This window comes from Muntiacus reevesi, chromosome 1, assembly GCF_963930625.1.
Source record: "Muntiacus reevesi chromosome 1, mMunRee1.1, whole genome shotgun sequence".
Lineage (NCBI taxonomy): Eukaryota > Metazoa > Chordata > Mammalia > Artiodactyla > Cervidae > Muntiacus > Muntiacus reevesi.
Window position 1 is genome coordinate 34,627,405 of NC_089249.1, and position 25,394 is coordinate 34,652,798.

The following is a 25,394-nucleotide window of genomic DNA, read 5'->3' on the forward strand; positions in this document are numbered from 1 at the left end:
CTACCCCATAATATAGGAAATTAATTTAACCCAAGACCATTATCAAAGTAAGAATACTTCCCTCCCCAGATAGTTAAACCAAATGTAAGCTCATTTGTATGTATATATTTTTTTTCAAATTTCCAACATATTAACACCTTTATATATGGACACTGAACATACATGAACAGTATGAAAACACAAAAAGATAGGACACTGAAAGATGAACTTCCCAGGTCAGTAGGTGCCCAATAAGTTATTGCAGAATAGTGGAGAAATAACCTCAGAAAGAACGAAGAGATGGAGCCAAGTGAAAACAACACCCAGTTGTGGATGTGACTGGTGATGGAAGCAAGGTCCGATGCTGCAAAGAGCATATTGCATAGGAACCTGGAATGTTAGGTCCGTGAATCAAGGCAAATTGGAAGTGGTCAAACAGGAGATGGCAAGAGTGAACATTGACATTTTAGGAATCAGTGAACTAAAATGGACTGGAATGGGTGAATTTAACTCAAGATAAACAATATATCTACTACTATCGGCAAGAATCCCTAAGAAGAAATGGAGTAGCCATCATAGTTAAAAGGAGTCCAAAATGCTGTACTTGGGTGCAGTCTCAAAAACGACAGAATGATCTATTTGTTTCCAAGGCAAACCATTCAATATCACAGTAATTTAAGTCTATGCCCCAACCATTAATGTTGAAGAAGAAAAAAATTGAACAGTTCTATGAAGACCTACAAAACCTTCTAGTACTAACACCCTAAAAAGATATCCTTTTCATTGTAGGGGACTGGAATGCAAAAGTAGGAAGTCAAGCGATACCTGGAATAACAGGCAAATTTGGCCTTAAAGTACAAAATGAAGCAGGGCAAAGGCTAACAGAGTGTTGCCCAGAGAATGCACTGCTCATAGCAAACACCCTCTTCCAGCTACACAAGAGAAGACTCTACACATGGACATCACCATATGGTCAATACCAAAAAAGATTGATTATATTCTTTGCAGCCAAAGATGGAGAAGCTCCATACAGTCAGCAAAAACAAGACTAGGAGCTGACTGTGGCTCAGATGATGAACCTCTTATTGCAAATTTCAGACTTAAATTGAAGAAAGTAGGGAAAACACTAGACCTAGGTATGACTAAATCAAATCTCTTATGATTATACAGTGGAAGTGACAAACAGATTCAAGTGATTAGATCTGATAGAGTGCCTGAAGAACTTTGGACTGAGGTTCATGACATTGCTCAGGAGTCAGGAATCAAGATCATCCCCAAGAAAAAGAGATGCAAAAAGGCAAAACGATTGTCTGAGGATGCCTTACAAATAGCTGAGAAAAGAAAAGAAGCCAAAAGCAAAGGAGAAAAGGAAAGATATACCCATCTGAATGCAGAGTTCCAAAGAATAGCAAGGAGAGATGAGAAAGCCTTCCTCAGCAGTCAATGCAAAGAAATAGAGGAATACAATAGAATGAGAAAGACTAGAGATTTCAAGAAAATTAAGATATCAAGTGAACATTTCATGCAAATATGGGCACAATAAACAACAGAAATGATATGGATATAACAGAAGCAGAAGATATTAAGGAGAGATGGCAAGAAAACACAGAAGAACTATACAAAAAAGATCTTCATGACCCAGATAATCACGATGGTGTGATCACCAACCTAGAGGCAGACATTCTAGAATATAAAGTTAAGTGGGTCTTAGGAAGCCAAGTTAGTTGAAGTGATGGAATTCCAGTTGAGCTATTTCAAATCCTAAAAGAAGATGCTGTGAAAGTGTTGCACTCAATATGCCAGCAAATTTGGAAAACTCAGCAGTGGCCACAAGACTGGAAAAGGTCAGTTTTCATTCCAATCCCAAAGAAGGGCAATGCCAAAGACTGTTCAAACTACCACACAATTGTACTTATCTCACACGCTAGCAAAGTAATGCTCAAAATTCTCTAAGCCATGCTTCAATAGTACATGAACAGTGAACTTCCAAATGTTCAAGCTGGATTTAGAAAAGGCCGAGGAACCAGAGATCAAATTGACAACATCTGCTGAATCATAGAAAAAGCAAGAGAGTTCCACAAAAATATCTACTTATGCTTTATTGACTCCAAAACCTTTGACTGCGTAGATCACAACAAACTATGGAAAATTCTTAAAGAGATGGGAATATCAGGACACCTGACGTTCCTCCTAAGACATCTGTATGCAGCTCAAGAAGCAATAGCAAGAAGTGGACATGGAATAACAGACTGCTTCCAAATTGGGAAAGGAGTATAGCAAGGCTATATATTGTTACCCTGCTTATTTAATGTCTATGCAGAGTATATCATGTGAAATGCTGGGCTGGATGAAGCACAAGCTGGAATCAAGATTACTGAAAGAAATATCAATAATCTCAGACACACAGATGATACCACCCTTGTGGCAGAAAGCAAAGAAGAACTAAAGAGCCTCTTGATTAAAATGAAAGAGGAGAATGAAAAAGTTGGCTTAAAACAACATTAAAAAAAATTAAGATCATAGCATCCAATCCCATCACTTCATGGCAAATAGATGGGAAAACAAGGCAAACAGTGACAGAATTTATTTTCTTGGGCTCCAAAATCACTGCAGATGGTGACTGTAGCCATGAAATTAAAAGACGCTTTCTCCTTGGAAGAAAAGCTATGACCAACCTAGATAGCATAGTAAAAAGTAGAGACATTACTTTGCCAACAAAAGTCCATCTAGTCAAAGCTATGGTTTTTCCAGTAGTCACGGGTAGATGTCAGAGTTGGACTATAAAGAAAGCTGAGCACAGAAGAATTGATGCTTTTGAACTGTGATGTTGGAGAAGACTCTTGAGAGTCCCTTGGACTGCAAGGAGATCCAACCAGTCTATCCTAAAGGAAATTAGTCCTGAATATTCAAGGGAAGGACTGCTGAAACTCCAATACCTTGGCCACCTGACGGGAAGAATTGACTCTTTGGAAAAGACCCTAATGTTGGGAAAGACTGAAAGCAAGAGGAGAAAGGGATGAGAGAGGATGAGATGGTTGGATGGCATCACCAACTCGATGGACATGAGTTTGAGCAAGTTCTAGGCATTGGTGGTGGACAGGGAATCCTGGCATAACACAGTCCATGGGGTCACAAAGAGTTGAACACGGCTGAGCAACTGAACTGAACTGATATGGAAACTAGTTTTGTTCTGTCAAATAAAAAGAACTTAAGCCTTTGATTTGATGAAAAGAGTTTATAGAAGTAAACTCCATGTTTAGAAAACACCCTCAAAAATGGAAAGCTCCATTTTCATTGCTCAGATATGGCTCTGGTATGCCAGAATGAAACAGGATTTTCTTTTTGTCAACTGTGCATTTTTTTTTCATTTGGGCTGAGTTACAACCTGAATCATTAACTTTTCTATTACTCTTCCTCTTCTTTCTTTTGCAAATGTTGACAGTACCCTCTTCTTCAGGTAACAGCCCTGAGAGCAGGAAATCCTGTGAGAAAGGGTTTGCCCATGTGCACTTTACTATTTCAAAGGCTGAAGAAAAACATTAAGAATAATCACAGAGGAGAGACATGGTGATGAAAATTTAAAAAAAAAATAAATAAAAGAGAGCAAGAATGGGACAAGAAGCATTACATGGGAAACGTAAAAATAGTTACATATTGTGAACATCCTCAGATGCACAAAGTTGCTTAGAAATACATCTTTCTCTTTTTTTATGTTGGTATACCATCTTATAAGTTTTATGAAAGAACTTTTATTCTGGATGGTAGCTTTGTGGTTACAAATCTAAGAAATAAAGATTGCGTTATTGCTTTTGTTTATTAAAAGAATATAGTGACTTTTAGCTTTTAAAATGCCAAATGTTATTATTCACTGCTTATTCATTTGGTCGTACAATCATTTATTCAGTAAATCTCTGCTGAATAAACTATATTCCAGGGACTATTCCGGGTGCTCAGAAGACATCAGTGAGTGAAACAAAGACGATTCCCTGCCCCACATCCCCAACTCTGCCCTTGAGCTTGAGTTCTAATGGGAGGGGAGAGGGAGACAGAAATAACTTATAAACAAAATAAATAAATAATTGTAAAGATTGTTAGACTATCATACTAAGTCAGGTCAGTTGGACAGAGAAAGACAAACATCACATGATACAACTTATATGTGAAATCTAAAAATATTATACAAATGAGCTTATTTATAAAACAGAAACAGACTCAAGACAAAGAAAATGAACTATGGTTACCAAAGGGGAAAGGACAGGGGGAGGGACATATTAGGGGCTTGGGACTAGCAGATAAAAACTTATACATAAAGCAGGCAAACAACAAAGACCTACTGTATAGCACAGGGAACTATTTTCAATATCTTGTAATAGCCTATAATGGATTAGAATCTATAAATCAACATATATATTTAAATATGTATATATATTTGAATCACTTTGTTGTACACCTGAAACTGACCAACACTGTAAATCCCATACTTCAAATAAAAAAATAAAAATAAAATGAAAAACAAATCATATTTAAATAAAAAAGCTGTAGACCATTTTGCTAGAGGATTCCATCAAACTAAATTGGCAATTCACTCCCTTTCTATTCCACATGGATGGAATAGGTATGTCCAAGCAGTGAAGGAAATAAAGTACACAGCACTGTACAATGAAGAATATATGAGTTACTTACTCTCAAATACCTTAGAAACTGAAATAATGAGATACAACAGGAACATATGTAAATATTACAAAAGTCAGATTATTTCAAGTGGTTTAAAAAAAAACATTATAAAGAGTTACAGGGGACTCAAGGGAAGGAATTTATTTAAATAAATGAGACGACAAGAAATGAGGAAATGGAATATTCCATTAGAGAAAGGAAGTGCTAATTTTAAAGAGCTTAAATAATAGATGTGACAAGTTGTGCTTAAAGAAAATATTTCAATTGTGTAATAAAAATACATTTCCCAAGTTGAAAAATATATTTAAAAATCTGGCTGATTTCAAAATTCAAAGAATGAACACTCCGAACTTTGACTAATCCAAAAGGAATATTTATATAAGGCTTTATAAATGGCCAGTATCCTTATTTTGAGACTATTTCCTCCCTGTTCTGTACCTTCTACTTTCACTGTTGGTATCACGCAACTACCATGTTTTTGTGAGGTACAAATTCAAATTTAATTTTCTTCATCGGCATAGAAGTTGTTTCATTTGTTAGTGAAACCACTTCTGAAATACAGGGCACTAGTAAGTAAAGGTGGAGATTGTGTTAAAAGTGCCAATCAAGTAGAAAACCAAAGTCTTAAGAGGATAAATCATCAGTAAAACACCCCAGTCATAAAGGACTCCATTGTTACATTGATGTTGTCTTAAGGTCTCTAAGAAGAGATGAATTCACCCTGATTCTTTCAAGAAATGAGTCTTACCTAATCCTTTTCATTTTTTCTAAGCAACAGATAGACAAACAAGGAAAGTGTAGTGACCGTGGAGAATGGCAAACATGCTCAGGAAGAGTACAGAAAAACTTTTTGAAATCCAGGAGGAAATGAACGAGGCAGTAAACATAAGGCCAATATAAAAATGGTACAGAATATTACCAGTTAACTTTTGTAGTATGCTTCATAGTTTATAGATGAGCTCTTTGCTTCCATTGATCATTAATTATCTACTAGTCATTATTTCTCATGAAATAGACTCAACTCAATCTCACCGTCGCCTGTGGCTGAACCTTGATCTGTGGTTATTTTGAGTTCTTTCTTGGAATGGAAGGATGGAAAGAAACCTCTGAAAATGCTTTGTCGATAAAAATCTGATACCATCCAATAATCTGGAGAGGTAGTAAAACAAATGGCCATGCAAAACTTCTTCCACTTGCAGAATAACCAGCCCAAAGTGACTTCGACCAACACGCATCCAAGGTAGGAGAGGCAAAGCTCGATTCAGAACAAACAAGTTATCAGTGAGATCCATCACTTTGTTTTATGTGCTTGGACAGCCTCTATTTTCAGACTGCAGTGAGAGGGTGAGCTTTTTCAGGCTCCCATCATTGCAGTACCCAGTACATCAGAAGATAATCTGCTTTCTGGCTGATTTAAAACTAAGTCCAGAATTGAGTTTAATAGGCTGTTTCCCTTGCCTTGGGTCACTGTGCCTCCTAAAACCAATAACTGCAGCCAGGGGAAAGGACAGAATGTCCTAATTGTTGGCTAAACCTAGGTCAATGCACCATCCCTGGAGCTAAAAGGGAAGATGTAACATTAGCCTCCATTCTTGGAGCAACAGAAACCTAACTGGCAAAAACTATATATATATATATAACTTCAAAGAAACAAACTGTTGCAAAGAAAATGTTTCATACCTTGCTATCACTGTATTCCCACCACCTCTAGTCTTTTCCTTCTCCCATCCATTCTACCTACTGTTCCCAGATTAATTGTTCTACAGAACAGTCTTGTTCATGTCACATTTCTATGCAGAAACCTCAAAAGCTCCCTGTGATTTATGAAACAAATTTCATACCCCTTATCCTGCCATTTGAAGACATTTACCATCTGATCATATCCAAATGTACCTTACCATCTATATCTCCAGCCAATCAGAACTTCCATGGGCCTTTATTTCTGCTGCTTTCTCTTTTTTCTTATTTAAAAATGTCTTTTCTTTGCATCTCTGCTTGTCTAAATTGCATTGACAGTTTAATAATTAAAGCAAATGAGCTATGTGTTTTTATGAAGCAGAAAGTAATTTAGCCTTCCTTTCAACTTCCAGAACTATAAACTTCTCCCACAGTCCCTACTACTTCCTGCCTGAGTCACTATTTCCAGATCTGTCTACCAGACTCCCTATCCGCCCACTGAGGGTGGTTTATCTCTCAAACATCTCTGCTAATTTTAAAACAATAAAGTACATTATAGTCAATTATATGAGTGTTTTTTATTAAAAAAAATATGGAGTATGCAGGGAAAATGTAACTCATCCTAATGTCTTCTCTATTTAGGCAGAAAAGTTTTTTGGCATTAGTTGTGTTTGTTTCTTTGCAACCCCATGGACTATAGCCTGCCAGGCTCCTCTGTCCATGAAATCCTGCAGGCAAGATTAGTGGAGAGCGTAGCCATTCCCCTCTCCAGGGATTAGAAACAAAGTTTTAGCAAATCAATCCTTCACTGGTCCAACCTTTGTCAACTTCGAACTGTGTGCCAGGTATTCTCTAAGGTAATGGAACAGACAAAATTAGAAGGGCTGGTTCTCATTCTCAAGGAACTCATGGGTTAGGTGGAAAGACACACAGGTAATTCTAGAACAACAGAATAAGATGATGTGGGGTGACAGAGGAGAAAAAGATGAATTCTGTCACAAAGATTTGTAAAACTCTCCATGGGAAAAGAAATATTTTAGTTGGAAAGAAAGGACCAGGAGAACAGCAAGCATAAAAGCAAAAAGGTAGTGTTTGGGAATTATTAGAGTTCAGGGTCATCAGTGTTGAGTGTATCTTGTGGTATAGATGAAAATGAAGTTGGAAAAATATATCAGAGGCAACTACTAAAAGGCTTTATTTTGTATTAAAAGAATTGTAGGGCTTCCTTGGTGACTCAGTGGTAAAAAAATCCACCTGCTGATGCAGGAGACATGGGTTTGATACCTGATCCAGGAAGATCCCACATACCATGGAGTAACTAAGCCCATACACCACAACTACTGAGCCTGCGCTCTACAGCCCGGAACTGCAATTTCTGCAGTCCATGTGCCTGAAAGCCTGGGCTCTACAGTAAGAGAAGCCTGCACACCGGATCTAGAGAGCAGCCCCCACTTGCTGAAACTAGAGAAAAGCCTCAGCAGGAATGAAGACCCATCACAACCAAAAATAAAAAGATAAATAAATAAAATTATTTAAAAAGCTTACATTTCATCATGTAGGTCACTGTACGTTAGCCAAAATTTGGAGCTTGGGGATTGCGATCAGATTTACAGTCTACAAGGTAATGTAGAAGATAAAGGGGGAGTTGGCAGGAGGATGGGAGTAGGAAAGAGAGACCAGAAGATGGTTACATTCTACTCTGAGAAACAGGGTACATTTTAAAGTCACTAACCAGGTCAAGAGTTATGATAGATCTGGAGGACAGGGGAAAATGATCATGCTGAATTGGACATTCACAGAACCTTCTGGTGAAGGTATTACCAAGTGAAATAAATCATTAGAAGTCATTATGACCTTATCTATTCCATAACTCTATATCTATCTATCTACACTATGGAATATTACTCAGTCATAGAAAAGAATGAAATAATGTCATTTGCAGAAAGATGAATGAACCTAGAGATTATCATACTAAGCAACAAAAACCAGAAAAGAGAAATATCATATGATATCACTTATATGTAGAATCTAAAAAGAAAGACAGAAATGAACTTATTTACAAAACAGAAATAGACTCACAGAGTCTATTTAGAAAACAAGCTTATCAAAAGGGAAGGGGGGAGGATAATTTAGGAGTTTGGGATTAAAATATAAACACTGTCAATTACTAAATACACAGTGAATTACTAAAATCACTGCAGATGGTGACTGCATCCATGAAATTGAAAGATGCTTGCCCCTTGGAAGAAAAGCTATGACCAACCTAGACAGCATATTAAAAAGCAGAGACATTACTTTGCCCACAAAGGTCCGTCTAGTCAAAACTATGGTTTTTCCAGTAGTCATGTACGGATGAGAGTTGGACTATAAAGAAAGCTGGGCACTGAAGAATTGATGCTTTTGAACTGTGGTGTTGGAGAGGACTCTTGAGAGTCCTTTGGACTGCAAGGAGATCCAACCAGTCAATCCTAAAGAAAATCAGTCCTGAATATTTATTTGAAGGACTGATGCTGAAGCTAAAACTCCAATAGTTTGGCCACCTGATGTGAACAACTGGCTCATTGGAAAAGACCCTGATGCTGGGAAAGATTGAAGGTGGGAGAAGGGGGTGACAGAGGATGAGATGGTTGGATGGTATCACTGACTTGATGGATATGAGTTTGAGGAAGCTCTGGGAGCTGGTGATGGACAGGGAAGCCTGGCATGCTGCAATCCATGGGGTCGCAAAGAATCAGACACAACTGAGAGACTGAACTGAACTGAAAAAGATAGAAAATAAAGCAGAAATAAAAAATGAACCGAACTGACACTTAAAACTATCAAAACATTATAAACCAACTATACTTCAATTAAAAATAAAAATATTAAAGATTAAAAGAAAAAGAACAACTGAATGTGGTATCACAGGTATACCAATGACCAAACTTATCAAGTAGTATACACTAAATATGTGTAGCTTTTTATATGTTAATAACAAAAGCTATAAAAAAAAAAAGAATAAAAAGTATATAGTCAAATATAGCAAAAAATATTTCTGCACAATTAAACATTGTATACTGTCTAGGGAGATAAACATATAAATTGCCATTTCACTTATTTTGCTTATTTCACAGACTGGAAGGTAATTAATAAACTGATGACTAAATTTATAACTTTCCATGTAAGTTTGATCCAAGTTGTTCAAGATGGTGACTTTAAGACCTTAGGTTGGACTCCCACCCAATTTGTAAAGTTCAGAAGGTTGACATTTTGCAAAACATTTTCCAGTCCTTTCTGTTGAGACTTTATCATGTTTTACTTTGTCGGAATTTTATCTTAATGACTGTTACTTTCTGGGCACCACAAAAAATTACCTAGTACTTCGGTTTGTTTAAAAAGGTTACATTAGTGTTAGGATATTTTCAGGTATTTCATCAAAAACCAATGAAACCACAAAAAAAGATAAATTGCCATTAAGAATTCTTTTGGTTTCTCTGAAGAAATTATATTAACCTCATGAACTATATGATGAGAAAATTTTATATACAGGTTAAATATCAATCACCTGTGAAGTTAGCTTGATAGCTTTCATTTGATTGCTTACACGCATTTGGGAAAATAATCTTCTTACATTAAAATACAGTTTCTACTACTTGAGCTGTTGGCAAACTTTGAAAAGTTGGCTCTCAACTCTTCTATGCTTCGTTGACGAAATTGTTACAGTGACTGGAACTGAAGTCTGTTGTGCATTTTGCTGAATTTGCCAACTTAATAAAATTTAACCAAAAAGATTCTTAAGAAAAAAATTCTAACTTGTAGTGCATTACACTCAATTTTAATTAGGTATAATATAAATTTAAGAGAATGAAAAGATAAGCCACAGACTGGGAGAAAATAGTCATAAAGCACATATTTGATAAAGACTTATAACCAGATATACAGAGAACCCTTAAAACTCAGCCATGAGAAGACCACCTAATTAAATAATGGGTAAATGATCTGAATAAACAAAAGAAAGTAAACCAAAGAAGAAATACAGATGGCAAAAAGCCCATGAAAAAATGCTCAATATCATACATCATTAGGAAATTTAAAATTTAAACAATGGGATACCACTACACACCAAACACTGACAACAACAAATGTGAGTGTGAGAATGTGGACTAAAGAGGAGCTCATTCATTGTTGGTAGGGATGCAAAATGGCAGTGCCATTTTGAAAAACATTTTGATAGTTTCTTATAAACCTAAACATATTCTTATTATACAATCCAGCGATTGAACTCCTAAGGATTTACTCAAGTGAGCCAAAAGCTTACGTCCAAATGAAAACCTGTACCCGGGTATTTGTAGCAGCTTTATTCAATAATTGCTCAAACCTCAAGATGGCTTTCAGTAGTTGAATGGATAAACAGACTAGAATAACCACGCAGTAGACTAATATTCAATGATATAAAGAAATCAGTTGTTAAGCCACGAAAAGGAGTCTGAAATCCACTGTGAAGTAAAGGAAGCCAACCTGAAAATTCTATATACTATGATTCCAACAATATGATGTTCTGGAAAAGGTAGGGTTGTGGAGAGGAAGATTGTCAGGGGCTAGGTGAGAGTGCGAAGAAGGCAATGGCACCCCACTCCAGCACTCTCGCCTGGAGAATCCCATGGATGGAGGAGCCTGGTAGGCTGCGGTCCATGGGGTCGCTAAGAGTCGGACACGACTGAGCGACTTCACTTTCACTTTTCACTTTCATGCATTGGAGAAGGAAATGGCAACCCACTCCAGTGTTCTTGCCTGGAGAATCCCAGGGACGGAGGAGCCTGGTGGGCTGCCGTCTATGGGGTCGCACAGTGTCGGACACGACTGAAGCGACTTAGTAGCGGCAGCAGCAGCAGGTGAGAGGCAGGGATGAATAGGTGGAGCACAGGGGATTTTTCGGACAGTGAAACTATCTTTATGATACCGTAATGACATTATGACAAGACATTATTCCTTTGGCAAAACTCAGAACTGTAAGTGAATCCTAATGTAAACTATGGACTTTAGCTAATAATGATATATTGATATTAGTTCATCAGTTGTAACAAATGTATCACATCAATACAAGATGTTAATAATAGGGGAAATGAGGGTGAGACCTGGGAAGTATTTAGGAACCCTAATACTCTTTGTTCAACTTCTCTTTATATATAAAACTGCTCTAAAAATAAAGTCTATTTTAAAAAATAGACCAACCTAGACAGCATATTAAAAAGCAGAGACATCACTTTGCCAACAAAGGTCCATCTAGTAAAAGCTATGGTTTACCCAGTAGTCACATATGGATGTGAGAGTTGGCCTATAAAGAAACCTGAGTGCTGCAGAATTGATACTTTTGAACTGTGGTGTTGGAGAAGACTCTTCAGAGTCCCTTGGACTGCAAGGAGATCAAACCAGTCTATCCTAAAGGAAATCAGTCCTGAATATTCATTGGAAGGACTGATGTTGAAGATGAAGCTCCAATACTTTGACCACCTGATGGGAAGAGCTGACTCATTGTAAAAGACCCTGATGCTGAGAAAGATTGAAGGCAGGAGGAGAAGAGGACAACAGAGGACGAGATGGTTGGATGGCATCACTAACTCGATGAATAAGAATTTTTTTGAGCAAGCTCCAGGACTTGGTGGTAGACAAGGAAGCCTGGCGTACTACTGTCGATGGGGTTGCAAAGAGTTGGACATGACTGAGCAACTGAACTGAAAAAGATAGAAAATAAAACAGAAATAAAAATGGGACAGGTACATAGGAAAAGAGGTAAAACATTCTCTATTTGCAGACACCAGGTCTGTTTATGTGGAAAGTCCTAATGATTCAAAATTTAAAAACTGCTAGACCTAAAACAGTTGAGCAAGTTCTGAAGATAACAAAGTCACCACATAAAATCAATTGCATTTCTATTTACTAGCAGCAAATTATTGAGAAAATTTTTAATTCATTTATAATAGTGTCAAAAATAAATAAAATACCCAGAGGTAAATGTAATAAAAAGGCATATAAAATACCTATGTTGAAAACTATAAAACATGACTGAAAAATTAAAGAAGACCTAAACAAACAAAACAATAATACAGGTAAATGTATTGTTTGTGCTGTAAGAAATATGAATAAATGGTATGAGACTCCTGGTGAATTCCAGAAGTATTCAAACTAGAGGTGCTTATTAAGACTTTTTAGTGAGATGTAAGTATTGAACAATGAGCTAAATTCAATAACAACTAAAGCAAACAAGATGTATTTTATCAGGTAGCAATTTGTAAGCAGAACTCTGTGTACAATGACAGTCATTCAGACTGTATTGTGTTGTGCTCTATTGAGAGAAAAAGGGGTCAGAGCAGGGAATATCTGTTCTAAGAATTCTCTTTCTTATATAATTTATTTCAATGTAATCATATTTTTTCCTTACTTCTTTAAAAGATATGGAAAAATAATCATGCTAGGAATATTCATGAAAGTTGGTGGAGGTGCTAAAATCAACAAATTGATCTCCACCTTGTAAATATTTTTCCCTTTGACAAGGCTATCTTTACTTTCCATTATATTTTTCTCTTTCTTCTGTCAGATTTTTCTAATATGTGACCTATATTCTTCAGCATCAATACTTTATTATTTCCCATGTACCTGTTTCTATTCCTTTAAGAACCAACCTCAAGAAAGATTTCAGTGGTCTCTTTCACATCACACTCAAAGGTCTTTTCTCTTTTCTTATTTTTGACAGCTTTTGAGCTCTTACCTCTATTGACCACCCCATTTTTCTTGAAAGCTTCTCTATCTCCAGATTTCAAATACATGAGATATCACCAGTCGCTCATTCTACTGCTCTTAACTATTCTGGTGATAATCCCTAGACAGATACATCTTCCTCTCATCCCCAGACTGCTGCTCTGTGAGTATACAAATATGAATAAGACAGATTCCTGGGAATCCCACCATCTAGAGGAAGCTAGCTGGTTTATTTGCTGTAGAAAGAGGGGGTGGGTAGCGTGGGATCAGGTACATAGCAAATGCACAGGCATAGTAGTAATAATCGATGGTATATCAGATACAGGCTGAGAAGTTCAACAAGGCTAGAGTTTAAAAGTAGATGCTAAGCTGAAGATTAAGAGAGCTGAAAAGTAGACAGGACTGGGTTATATTGTAGCAACACAGATGGACCTAGGAATTATTATACTAAGTAAAGCCAGAGAGAGAAAGACAAATATCATATGATATTGATTATATGTGGCATCTTATATATATATATAAACACATGCACACAAGAACTTACATACAAAACAGAAATATACCCACAGACATAGATAACAAACCCATGGTTACCAAAGGAGAAAGAAGGCAAGCAACTTACAGTATAAGAGAGCGCAGGATACTTCCAAATTTACAGGGCATTTAAATAACTATGGGAGAAATGAGTAGTAATTAATGTGTTTATACTCAATGCATATGGACTATCTCAAGTGAATTCAGAGTTGAATTAGGCCTTGAAAGTTAAGTAGAATTTGGATTGTGTTAGAAGAGAAAGGAGGACATTTTACATAGGCGGAAAACATCTAGCAAAGACATGAAGCTGACAACTGGCCAAAGCTAGAAAGAGAACAATACTGTCGTTGGCCTGTATGATGCTACGGTGTCCTGGAAAGTGTGATTTTCATTGATGGCAGTCGTGGCCAGCCACCAAACTGGTTCCACATGACCCTCTCCCTCCTGATATTTATCAGAAGGCTGCAAAAAGAGAGAGAGAGAACCAAGTTGCAATTTTTTTTTTTTTTTTGCTGTGAGTTTTTTTAAATTGAAGTATAGTTGATTTATGATGTTGTATTAATTTCAGGTGTATAGCACAATGATTCAGTTATACATACACATGAATATATATATATACACATATATATATACTTGTTTTTCAGATTCTTTTTCCATTTAGATTATTATAAAATATTAAGTACACTTCCCTGTGCTATATAGTATGTCTTTGTCGGTTATCTATTTTATATATGAAGTGAAGTGAAGTCGCTCAGTTGTGTCCGACTCTGCAACCCCATGGCCTGTAGACTACCACGCCCCTCCATCTGTGGGATTTTCCAGGCAAGAGTACTGGAGTGGGTTGCCATTTCCTTCTCCAGAGGATCTTCCCAACCCAGGGATCGAACCCGGGTCTCCTGCATTGTAGGCAGACGCTTTACCATCTGAGCCACCAGGGAAGTCATATTTTCATATAGTAGCGTGTATATGACTTCCCTGGTGGTCTAGTGGTAAAGAATCTGCCTTCCAATGCAGGGGACGTGGGGTTGGTCCCAGTTCTGGGAACTAAGGTCCCAAATGCCAGGGTGCAACTAAGCCCACATACACCACAACTGCTGAGTATGTTCACTACAACAAATGGCATATTACACAGTGAATGTCAACAAATCCCATATGACACAACGAAGAACCTGAGTATGTTTCTATATACAGAAAACAAATGTATGGTTACCCAAGGGGAAGGGAGAGAGGGATAAAGTAGGAGTTTGAGCTTAACATATGTGACATTTTTGAAAAGAATCAAAATCAAAGGTGGCAAAGAAACAGGCAGAATGAACATGGTAAGAAGTGTAGGATGCTGTCAACTGAACAAGCAGAAGTGAGGCAAAATTTAGAACTGTTCAGAATAAAACTCAAGTCACTTTGGTAGAGGACTCCCTACCCCCTCAGCTAGACGTTTAGCAAAACCCTAAGGGCCAGACTACTGGTAGACAAAGGCCTTCCCCATGTGTCTTATTGACTTCCTGAGAAAGTCTTTTATTGTACTGCCTTCTTTATCACTGTGGTATGCTCTAGCTGAGTGAGTGAAGTCACTTAGTCATATCTGACTCTTTGTGACCCCTTGGACTGTAGTCTGCCAGGTTCCTCTGTCCATGGGGTTTTCCAGGCAAGAATACTGGAGTGGGATGCCATTTCCTCCTCCAGGGGATCTTCCTGACCTTGTGTCAAACTCGGGTCACCCCCACTGCAGGCAGACTCTTCACTGTTTGAGCTACCAGGGAATCCCGGGTATGCTCTAGTATGGATGGTTTTCTTCCTTCCACCTTATCATTTTGCTCTGCATACCTTCTGCTTCAGGAACATCCTGAGGTTTCGTGTCTATTCAAGTACTAAGAAATTATATATATACATATACTTGCCTTGAGAACCCCATGAACAGAATGAAAAGGCAAAAAGATAGGACACTGAAAGATGAACTCCCCAGGTCGGTAGGTGCCCAATATACTACTGGAGATCAGTGGAGAAATAACAAGAAAGAATGAAGAGATGGAGCCAAAGCAAAAACAACACCCAGTTTTGGATGGGACTGGTGATAGAAGCAAGGTTCGATGCTGAAAAGAGCAATATTGCATAGGAACCTGGAATGTTAGGTCCATGAATCAAGGCAAACTGGAAGTAGTCGAATAGGAGATGGCAAGAGTGAACATCGACATTCTAGGAATCAGCCAACTAAGATGGACTGAAATGGGTGAATTTAACTAAGATGACCATTATATCTACTACTGTGGGCAAAATCCCTTAGAAGAAATGGAGTAGCCATCATGGTCAACAAAAGAGTCGAAAATGTAGTACTTGGATGCAATCTCAAAAACTACAGAATCATCTTTGTTTCCAAGGCAAACCAATCAATATCACAGTAATCCAAGTCTATGCTCCAATCAGTAATGCTAAAGATGCTGAAGTCGGACCGTTCTATGAAGACCTGCAAGAACTTCTAGAACTAACACCCAAAAAAGATGTCCTTTTCATTATAGGGGACTGGAATGCAAAAGTAGGAAGTCAAGAAACACCTGGAGTAACAGGCAGATTTGGCCTTGAAGTACAGAATGAAACAGGGCAAAGGCTAATAGAATTTTGCCAAGAGAATGCAGTGGTCATAGCAAACACCCTCTTCCAACAACACAAGAGAAGACTCTATACAAGGACATCACCAGATGGTCGACACAGAAACCAGATTGATTATGTTCTTTACAGTTAAAGATGGAGAAGCTCTATACAGTCAGCAAAAAGAAAACCAGGAGCTGACTGTGGCTCAGATCATGAACTTCTTATTGCCAAATTCAGACTGAAATTGAAGAAAATGGAGGAAACCACTAGACCATTCAGGTATGACCTAAATCAAATCCCTTATGACTATACAGTGGAAGTGAGAAATAGATTTAAGGGACTAGATCTGATAGACAGAGTGCCTGATGAACTATGGACGGAGGGTTGTGACACTGTACATGAGACAGAGATCAAGACCATCCCCAAGAAAAAGAAATGTAAAAAAGCAAGATGGCTGTCTGAGAAGGCCTTACAAATAACTGTGAATAGAAAAGAAGTGAAAATCAAAGGAGAAAAGGGAAGATTTTCCCATTTGAATGCAGAGCTCCAAAGAATAGCAAGAAGAGATAAGAAAGCCTTCCTCAGCAGTCAATGCAAAGAAAATAGAGGAAAACAATAGAATGAGAAAGACCAGAGATCTCTTCAAGAAAATTAGAGATGCCAAGGGAAAATTTCATGCAAAGATGGGCTCAATAAAGGACAGAAATTGTATGTACCTAACAGAAGCAGAAGATATTAAGAAGAGGTGGCAAGAATACACAGAAGAACTATACAAAAAAGATCTTCATGGAAAAAAAAAAAAAAAGATCTTCATGACCCAGATAATCACGATGGTGTGATCATTGACCTAGAGCCAGGCATCCTGGAATATGAAGTCAAATGGGCCTTAGGAAGCATATCTACGAACAAAGCTAGTGGAGGTGATGGATTTCCTTTTGAGCTATTTCAAATCCTGAAAGATGATGCTGTGAAAGTGCTGCACTCAACATGCCAGCAAATTTGGAAAACTCAGCAGTGGACAAAGGACTCGAAAAGGTCAGTTTTAATTCCAATCTCAAAGAAAGGCAATGCCAAAGAATGTTCAAACTACCACACAATTGCACTCATCTCACATGCTAGTAAAGTAATTCTCAAAATTTTCCAGGCCAACCTGGAAACTTCCAGAACTTCCAGATGTTCAAGCTGTTTTTAGAAAAGGCAGAGGAACCAGAGATCAAATTGCCAATATCCGATGGGTCATCAAAAAAGCAAGAGAGTTCCAGAAAAACATCTGCTTTATTTACTATACCAAAGACTTTGACTGTGTGGATCACAATAAACTGTGGAAAATTCTGAAAGAGATGGGAATACCAGACCACCTGACCTGCCTCTTGAGAAACCTGTATGCAAGTCAGGAAGTAACAATTAGAACTGGACATGGAACAACAGACTGGTTCCAAACAGGAAGAGGGGTACATTAAGAATGTATATTGTCACCCTGCTTATTTAACTTATTTGGAGAGTACATCATGAGAAATGCTGGGCTGGATGAAGCACAAGATGGAATCAAGTGCTGGGAGAAATATCAATAACCTCCCAAATGCAGATGACACCACCCTTATGGCAGAAAGTGAAGAGGAACTAAAGAGCCTCTCGATGAAGGTGAAAGAGAAGAGTGAAAAAGTTGGCTTAAAGCTCAACATTCAGAAAATGAAGATCATGGCATCCAGTCCCATCACTTCATGGCAAATAGATGGGGAAACAGTGGAAACAGTGGCTGACCTTATTTTTCTGGGCTCCAAATTCACGGCAGATGGTTACAGCAGCGTTGAAATTAAGACACTTACTCCTTGGAAGGAAAGTTATACCAACCTAGACAGCATATTGAAAATCAGAGACATAACTTTGTCAACAAAGGTCCGTATAGTCAAGGTTTTGGTTTTTCCAATGGTCATGTATGGATGTGAGAGTTGGACTATAAAGAAAGCTGAGCACTGAAGAATTGATATTTTTGAATTGTGGTTCTAGAGAAGACTCTTGAGAGTCCCTTGGACTGCAAGGAGATCCAACTAGTCTATCCTAAAGGGGATCAACCCTGGTTGTTCATTGACAGGACTGATGCTGAAGCTGAAACTCCAATACTCTGGCCACCTGATGAGAAGAGCTGACTCACTTGAAAAGACCCTGAAGCTGGGAAAGATTGAGGGCAGGGGGAGAAGGGATCGACAGAGGATGAGATGGTTGGATGGCATCTCTGACTCAATGGACATGGGTTTTGGGTGGTCCCTGGGAGTTGGTGATGGACAGGGAGACCTGGTATGCTGCAGTCCATGGGGTTGCAAAGAGTCAGATAGGACTGAGTGATTGAACTGAACTGATATATGAACAGACCAACTGAAGTCATATTTCTTATTAACTTTGATCAATAACTTCTTAGAATTCCTACTGCAAATTAGGTAAGTTACCTTTTGAGTCAGAAAAGCACTCCTTTTGGCTATAAACAGAGTCAGAGTAATAACTTGGCTGCTGCGGCTGCTGCTAAGTCACTTCAGTCGTGTCCGACACTGTGCGACCCCATAGACGGCAGCCCACCAGGCTCCCCCGTCCCTGGGATTCTCCAGGCAAGAACACTGGAGTGGGTTGCCATTTCCTTCTCCAATGCATGAAAGTGAAAAGTGAAAGTGAAGTCGCTCAGTCATGTCCGACTCTTAGCGACCCCATGGACCGCAGCCTACCAGGCTCCTCCATCCATGGGATTTTCCAGGCAAGAGTACTGGAGTGGGGTGCCATTGCCTTCTCCAATAACTTGGCTACCCACAGTCATTTTACTTGGTGGAATTAAATTTCTTCTTTCAGCTCGAAATAAAAGTACTCCTCCATTACTATATATGTATATATATATATACGTATATATATATTTACCATTTCTTTCGTAAGATCCAGCTTCCTCTAGGTGGCTTCCCAGGTTGTTCAGTGGTAAAGAATCTGCCTGCCAGTGCAGGAGACAGAGGAGACATGGGTTTGATCCCTGGGTCTGGAAGCTCCCCAGGAGGAGGAAATAGTGACCCACTCCAGGAATTTTGCCTAGGAAATCCCATGGGCAAAGGAACCTAGCAGGCTACAGTCCATGGGGTCGCAAAGAGTTGGATGCAACCGAGCATGCACTCATGCATCGTCCTTTAATGTACTAAGACTGAGGGAAAAAATCAAGTTTATACATAGTATTTCCTTACCTCTTAGGCTTGATATGGAAGCTGCTCCTTCCACAAACCACAGCAGAAGTATAGTGAAGCAATTGGTCATAATTTCCTTCAACATCATAGCATAAAGTTATACATATATATTGGATTTTACAAAAGAGTGAGATAATTACAATATGTAAAAAAATAAATCTAAAGATGTATACTTTATGAATATTTCAAGGTAAAAGATTCTGAGATATTACACATTTCAAAGGAAATTTTTTGTTGAATTCATCCTACTTTCTGACATTACTTTCCCCTCCTTAGGTATTTTCTTATTTGTAAAACAATCTCTTGATTCAAATCTTTAATGACAGACTACTTCACCAAGTCTGAATAATTCCATGTAAACCTAGACAGTTACAAGTCTACATGCTACACTACTACCATTAGTCCTGTGTGTGGTTACTGAGCATTTTAAATGTGAAAAGTCTGAATTAAGATGTGCTTTGAGTGAAAAATAACTACCAAATTTTCAAGACTTAGCACACATACACAAATATAAAATAATAAGCTGTACATTGATAGCTTCTTGAAATAATATTTTGGATATACTGGATTAAATAAACTATTATTAAAATTAATTTCACATGTTTATCTTGCTTCTTTCAATGTGGTTATTAAATATACATGTGGCTTGCTTAATCCTATATGTATAATTCTACTGGACACTGCTGGGCTTGAATAATGAAGAGGGCACTGGTGGGAGGTGAAGCTGGGGGTAAGTTGAAAAGAGAAGGAAATAAAAAGCCTTAGTAGGATAGTGTGTGGTAGGCTATGCCATTTTAATTCCAGCAGAAAAAGTCTGGGGGAGATTTTTTTCAAGTCATAGTCAAGTTGAAGATATGGGCACCCTAAATCTTGTCTGCTTATAGTTATACCTTAATGGTGTGAATCACAAAATTAAAAACAAAATTCTCCTGCCATTAAGTCACAACTTGTGCCTGCATGCTCAAGCGTGTCTGATTCTTTGCAACCCCATGGACTGTAGCCCGCCAGGCTCCTCTGTCTATTGGATTTCCCAGACAAGAATACTGGAGTGGGTTGCCATTTCCATCTCCAGGGGATCTTCCTGATCAAGGGATCAAACCCACATCTTCTATGTCTCCTGCATTTGCACAGAGCCATCCTAAAGGAGATTAGCCCTGGGTGTCCATTGGAAGGACTGATGTTGAAGCTGTAACTCCAATACTTTGGCCACCTGATGCGAAGAGTTGACTCATTTGAAAAGACCCTGATGCTGGGAAGGATTGAGGGCAGGAGGAGAAGGGGACGACAAAGGATGAGATGGTTGGATGGCACCACTGACTCGATGGACATGGGTCTTGGGTGGACTCAGGGAGTTGGTGATGGACAGGGAGGACTGGCGTGCTGCAGTCCATGGGGTTACAAAGAGTCAGACACGACTGAGCAACTGAACCCAACTGGGGAAGCCCAACCGCACACATAGATAAATTCTAAAAGCAGCTCCAGAAAGTGAATTTTACTTTCTACAGACTATGTCCTAATCAAAGACTGCACATCCCAATGCTAACAGGAGCTAGATGGGTCCCTTAAATAGTCAAGAGTCAGTGAATCAGGTGAGATCTGTGGAAACTCAGAGAACACATTTTATATTGAAAAGGGGTAGCTGGTGCTGGGCTCCAGACAATTGTTCCCATGAGGGAATGCTAGGCCTGTGATGCCAGAGCTTCTGATATTTTCAGAGAAACTAGGAATCCTGATTTTCATATGACTTTGCCTTACTTAATATTTAAAATAATACTGGGTGTAGTATTCATAAATAAATAACATGGGCTTCCCCAGTGGCTCAGTGGTAAAGGATCTGCCTGCAGTGCAGGAGACACAGTAGACTCAGGTTTGACCCTTGCATTGGGAAGATCCCCTGGACAAGGGAATAGCAACTCACTCCAGTACTCCTGCCTGGAGAATCCCCATGGACAGAGGAGCCTGGTAGGCTACAATCCATAGGGTCGCAAAGAGTCAGACATGACTGAAGACTTTGCAGGCACACATATAGTATACAACCCATATTGGGGTCATGTATATTTTGGGTTATAAACCTATTATCTGCATCTAAATTTAGGGAGAAATAACAATTCTCTAAAGAGCTTCATAATTTCTCAGGCTGCAGCTAACTTTCACCACCAAGGAATCAATTATCAACATACGGGTTCAGGTCATCTGATCTTCCTTCATCTTTTTTATCTGCTTTCAAAGTTGGACATTTTAAGGACAGTTAGACCTCAAAAGAGGTAGTTTGTTACAGTCATGTATTTTTTATTAATTTCTATTTATGAAATAGTTCAGGCATTCAACTAAATCAGAGAAAACAATATAATGAATGATCACACCCATTACCCAGTCTAAGACATAAAATTTGACAAGTGAGTGAATTGGTACAATCCCTATTCTGAAAATTAACTTTTCTATGTGTTGTCACAATTTCTCTGTGCTCCTCTTCTCAGTAACATTTAGTTACCCAAAACACTACCTCTGCCCTCAGTAATTACTATCCTGAATTTAGTGCTTATGATTCTAAGATGATACTTTTATACTTTTAATATGGATCCATAAATAAATAACATGGACTTCCCTGGTGGCTCAGTGGTAAAGAATTTGCCTGCCAATGCAGGAGACATGGGTCTGATCACTGGGTCACAAAGATCCCCTGGAGAAGAAAATGGCAATCAACTCCAGGATTCTTGCCTGGGAAATTTCATGGACAGAGGAACCTGGTGGGCTCCAGTCTATGGGGTCACAAGGAGTCAGACATGACTTAGAGACTGCGTATGCACACATGCATAAATAATACAGTATTATTTATTCATATTTCAACATTTAATATGTCATATAGTAAAATTTCTTCTGAGACCCACTGTTTTTCGTGAGGACCCTATGTCTTCTCTCATCTGTCTGTGTTGTATGTGCCATTTTTATATTTAATCTTACCACTAAGATCAAATGATGGGCCCTATTATTTTGGTTCCTCAACATTATGTCTTGTGAGGTTTATCCATTTGACATATTTATGGCTAGTTCCTTTTAACAGCTATACAGAATCCCATTGTAGGAAGAAAACAATGTATTTAGTCATTCTTATGTGAAGTACCTTTAAGGTCTTTCCAATTTTTAACTACAAACAGTGCTGAAACATTATTTTATAAGTTTTCTGCACATCAGCAGGGCTTTTAGGGTAGTGATACTCAAGGTATGCTCCTAGACCAGTACACTGGCATTCCATGAGAAGTTGTCAGGAATGCAAATTCCCAGGTCCTATCTTAAGGGAATTAGATGTTCTAGGGGGTGGAGCGTAGCCATCTATTTTAAGAAGCTCTGCAGGTGATTCTGTTGTATCAGTTCAGTTCAGTTGCTCAGTCATACCCGACTCTTTGTGACCTCATGGACTGCAACATGCCAGGCTTCCCTACCTATCACCAACTCAGAGCTTGCTCAAACCCATGTCCATTGAGTTGGTGATACCATCCAACCATCTCATTCTCACTCATCCCCTACTCCTGCTTTCAATCTTTTCCAGCATCAGGGTCTTTTCTAATGAAGTAAAATTCCAATGAGTCAGATCTTCATATCAGGTGGCCAAAGTATTGGAGCTTTAGCTTCAGAATCCATCCTTCCAATGAGTATTCAGGATTGATTTCCTTTAGAATTAACTGGTTTGATCTCCTTGCAGTCCAAGGGACTCTCAAGAGTCCTCTCCACTACCACAGTTCAAAAGCACTAATTCTTCACTGCTCAGCTTTCTTTATGGTCCAACTCTCACATCCATACATGACTACTGGAAAAATCATAGCTTTGGCTAGATGGACCTTTGTTGATAAAGCAATGTCTTTGCTTTTTAATATGCTGCCTAGGTTTGTCACAGCTTTTCTTCCAAGGAGAAGGTGTCTTAAATTTCATGGCTGCAGTCAGCATCTGCAGTGATTTTAAAATCCAAGACAATAAAATCTGTCACTCTTTTCATTATGTCCCCATCTATTTGTCATCAACTTTATTGACTACACCAAAGTCTTTGACTGTGTGGATCACAACAAACTATGGAAAATTCTTAAAGAGTTGGAAATACCAGACCACCTGACCTGCCTCCTGAGAAATCTGTAAGCAAGTAAAGAAGCAACAGTTAGAATTGTACATGGAACAGCAGACTGGTTCCAAATCGGGAAAGGAGAAAAGCTGTATATTGTCACCCTCCTTATTTAACTTCTATGCAGTACATCATGTGAAATGCCAGGCTGGATGAAGCACACCTGGAATCAAGGTTGCTGGGAGAAATATCAATAACCTCAGATATGCAGATGACACCACCCTTATGGCAGAAAGTGAAGAAGAACTAAAGAGCCTCTTGATGAAAGTGAAAAAGGAGAGTGAAGAAGTTGGCTTAAAACTCCACATTCAGAAAACTAAGATCATGGCATCTTGTCCCATCACTTCATGGCAAATAGATGGGGAAATAATGGAAACAGTGAGAGACTTTATTTTCTTGGGCTCCAAAATCACTGTAGATGGTGACTACAGCCATGAAATCAAAAGATGCTTGCTCCTAGGAAGAAAAGCTATGACCAACCTAGACAGCATATTAAAAAGCAGAGACATCACTTTGTGCCAATAAAAGTCCATCTAGTCAAAGCTATGGTTTCTCCAGTAGTCATGAATGGATGTGAGAGTTGGACTATAAAGAAAGCTGAGTGCCAAACAATTGATTCTTTTGAACTGTCATGTTGGAGAAGACTCTTGAGAATCCCTTGGACTGCAAGGAGATCCAACCAGTCCATCCTAAAGGAAATCAGTCCTGAATATTCATTGGAAGGACTGGTGCTGAAGCTGAAATTCCCATACTTTGGCCACCTGATGTGAAAAACTGGCTCATTTGAAAAGACCCTGGTGTTGGGAAAGATTGAAGGGAATGAAGAAGGGGATGACAGAGGATGAGATGGTTGGATGGCATCACAGACTGGATGGACATGAGCTTGAGTAAGCTCTGGGAGTTGGTGAAGGATAGGGAAGCCTGGCATGCTGCAGTCCATGGTGTTGCAAAGTCAGACACGACTGAGTGACTGACCTGAACTGATGAGACCGGATGTCATGATCTTCAAGTGTTGAGTTTTAAGCCAGCTTTTTTACTCTCCTCTTTCACTTTCATCAAGAGTTTCTTTAGTTCATCTTTGCTTTCTGCCATAAGGGTGGTGTCATCTGCATAAATGGGTTTATTGATATTTCTCCCGGAAATTTTGATTCCAGCTTGTGCTTCATCCAGCCCAGCATTACTCATGATGTACTCTGCATATAAGTTAAATAAACAGGGTGACAATATACAGCCTTGACATACTTGTTTCCCTATTTAGAATTAGTCTGTTGTTCCATGTTCAGTTCTAACTTTTGCTTCTTGACCTGCATATAGATTTCTCAGGAGGCACATCAGGTGGCCTGATATTCCCATCTGTTTAAGAATTTCACACGGTTTGTTGTGACCCACACAGTCAATGGCTTTGGGGTAATCAATAAATCAAAAGTAGATGTTTTTCTGGAATTCTCTTGCTTTTTCTATGATCAGACAGATGATGGCAATTTGATCTCTTGTTCCCCTGCCTTTTCTAAATCCAGCTTGAACTTCTGGAAATTCTCAGTTCACAATACTGTTGAATTCTAACTTGGACAATTTTGAGCATTACTTCGCTAGCATGTGAGATGTGTGCAACTGTGCCGTAGTTTGAACATTCTTTGGCATTGTCTTTCTTTGGGATTGGAATGAAAACTGACCTTTTCCAGTCCTGTGGCCATTGCTGAGTTTTACAAATTTGCTGATATATTGAGTGCAGCACTTTCACAGCATCATCTTTCAGGACTCGAAATACCTCAGCTGGAATTCTATCACCTCTACTAGCTTTGTTCCGGGATATGCTTTCTAAGGCCCATTTGACTTCACATTCCAGGATGTCTGGCTCTAGGTGAGAGATCACACCTACATGGTTA

General features: G+C 38.6%; 1 non-coding gene across 1 annotated transcript; it reads right to left on the reverse strand.

Moving 5' to 3' along the window:
- Positions 1–14,465: 14,465 nt before the first annotated feature.
- On the reverse strand, positions 14,466–14,537 carry TRNAC-ACA (transfer RNA cysteine (anticodon ACA)). The gene has a single exon. It is a non-coding gene; the product is annotated as a tRNA-Cys (tRNA).
- Positions 14,538–25,394: the final 10,857 nt, after the last annotated feature.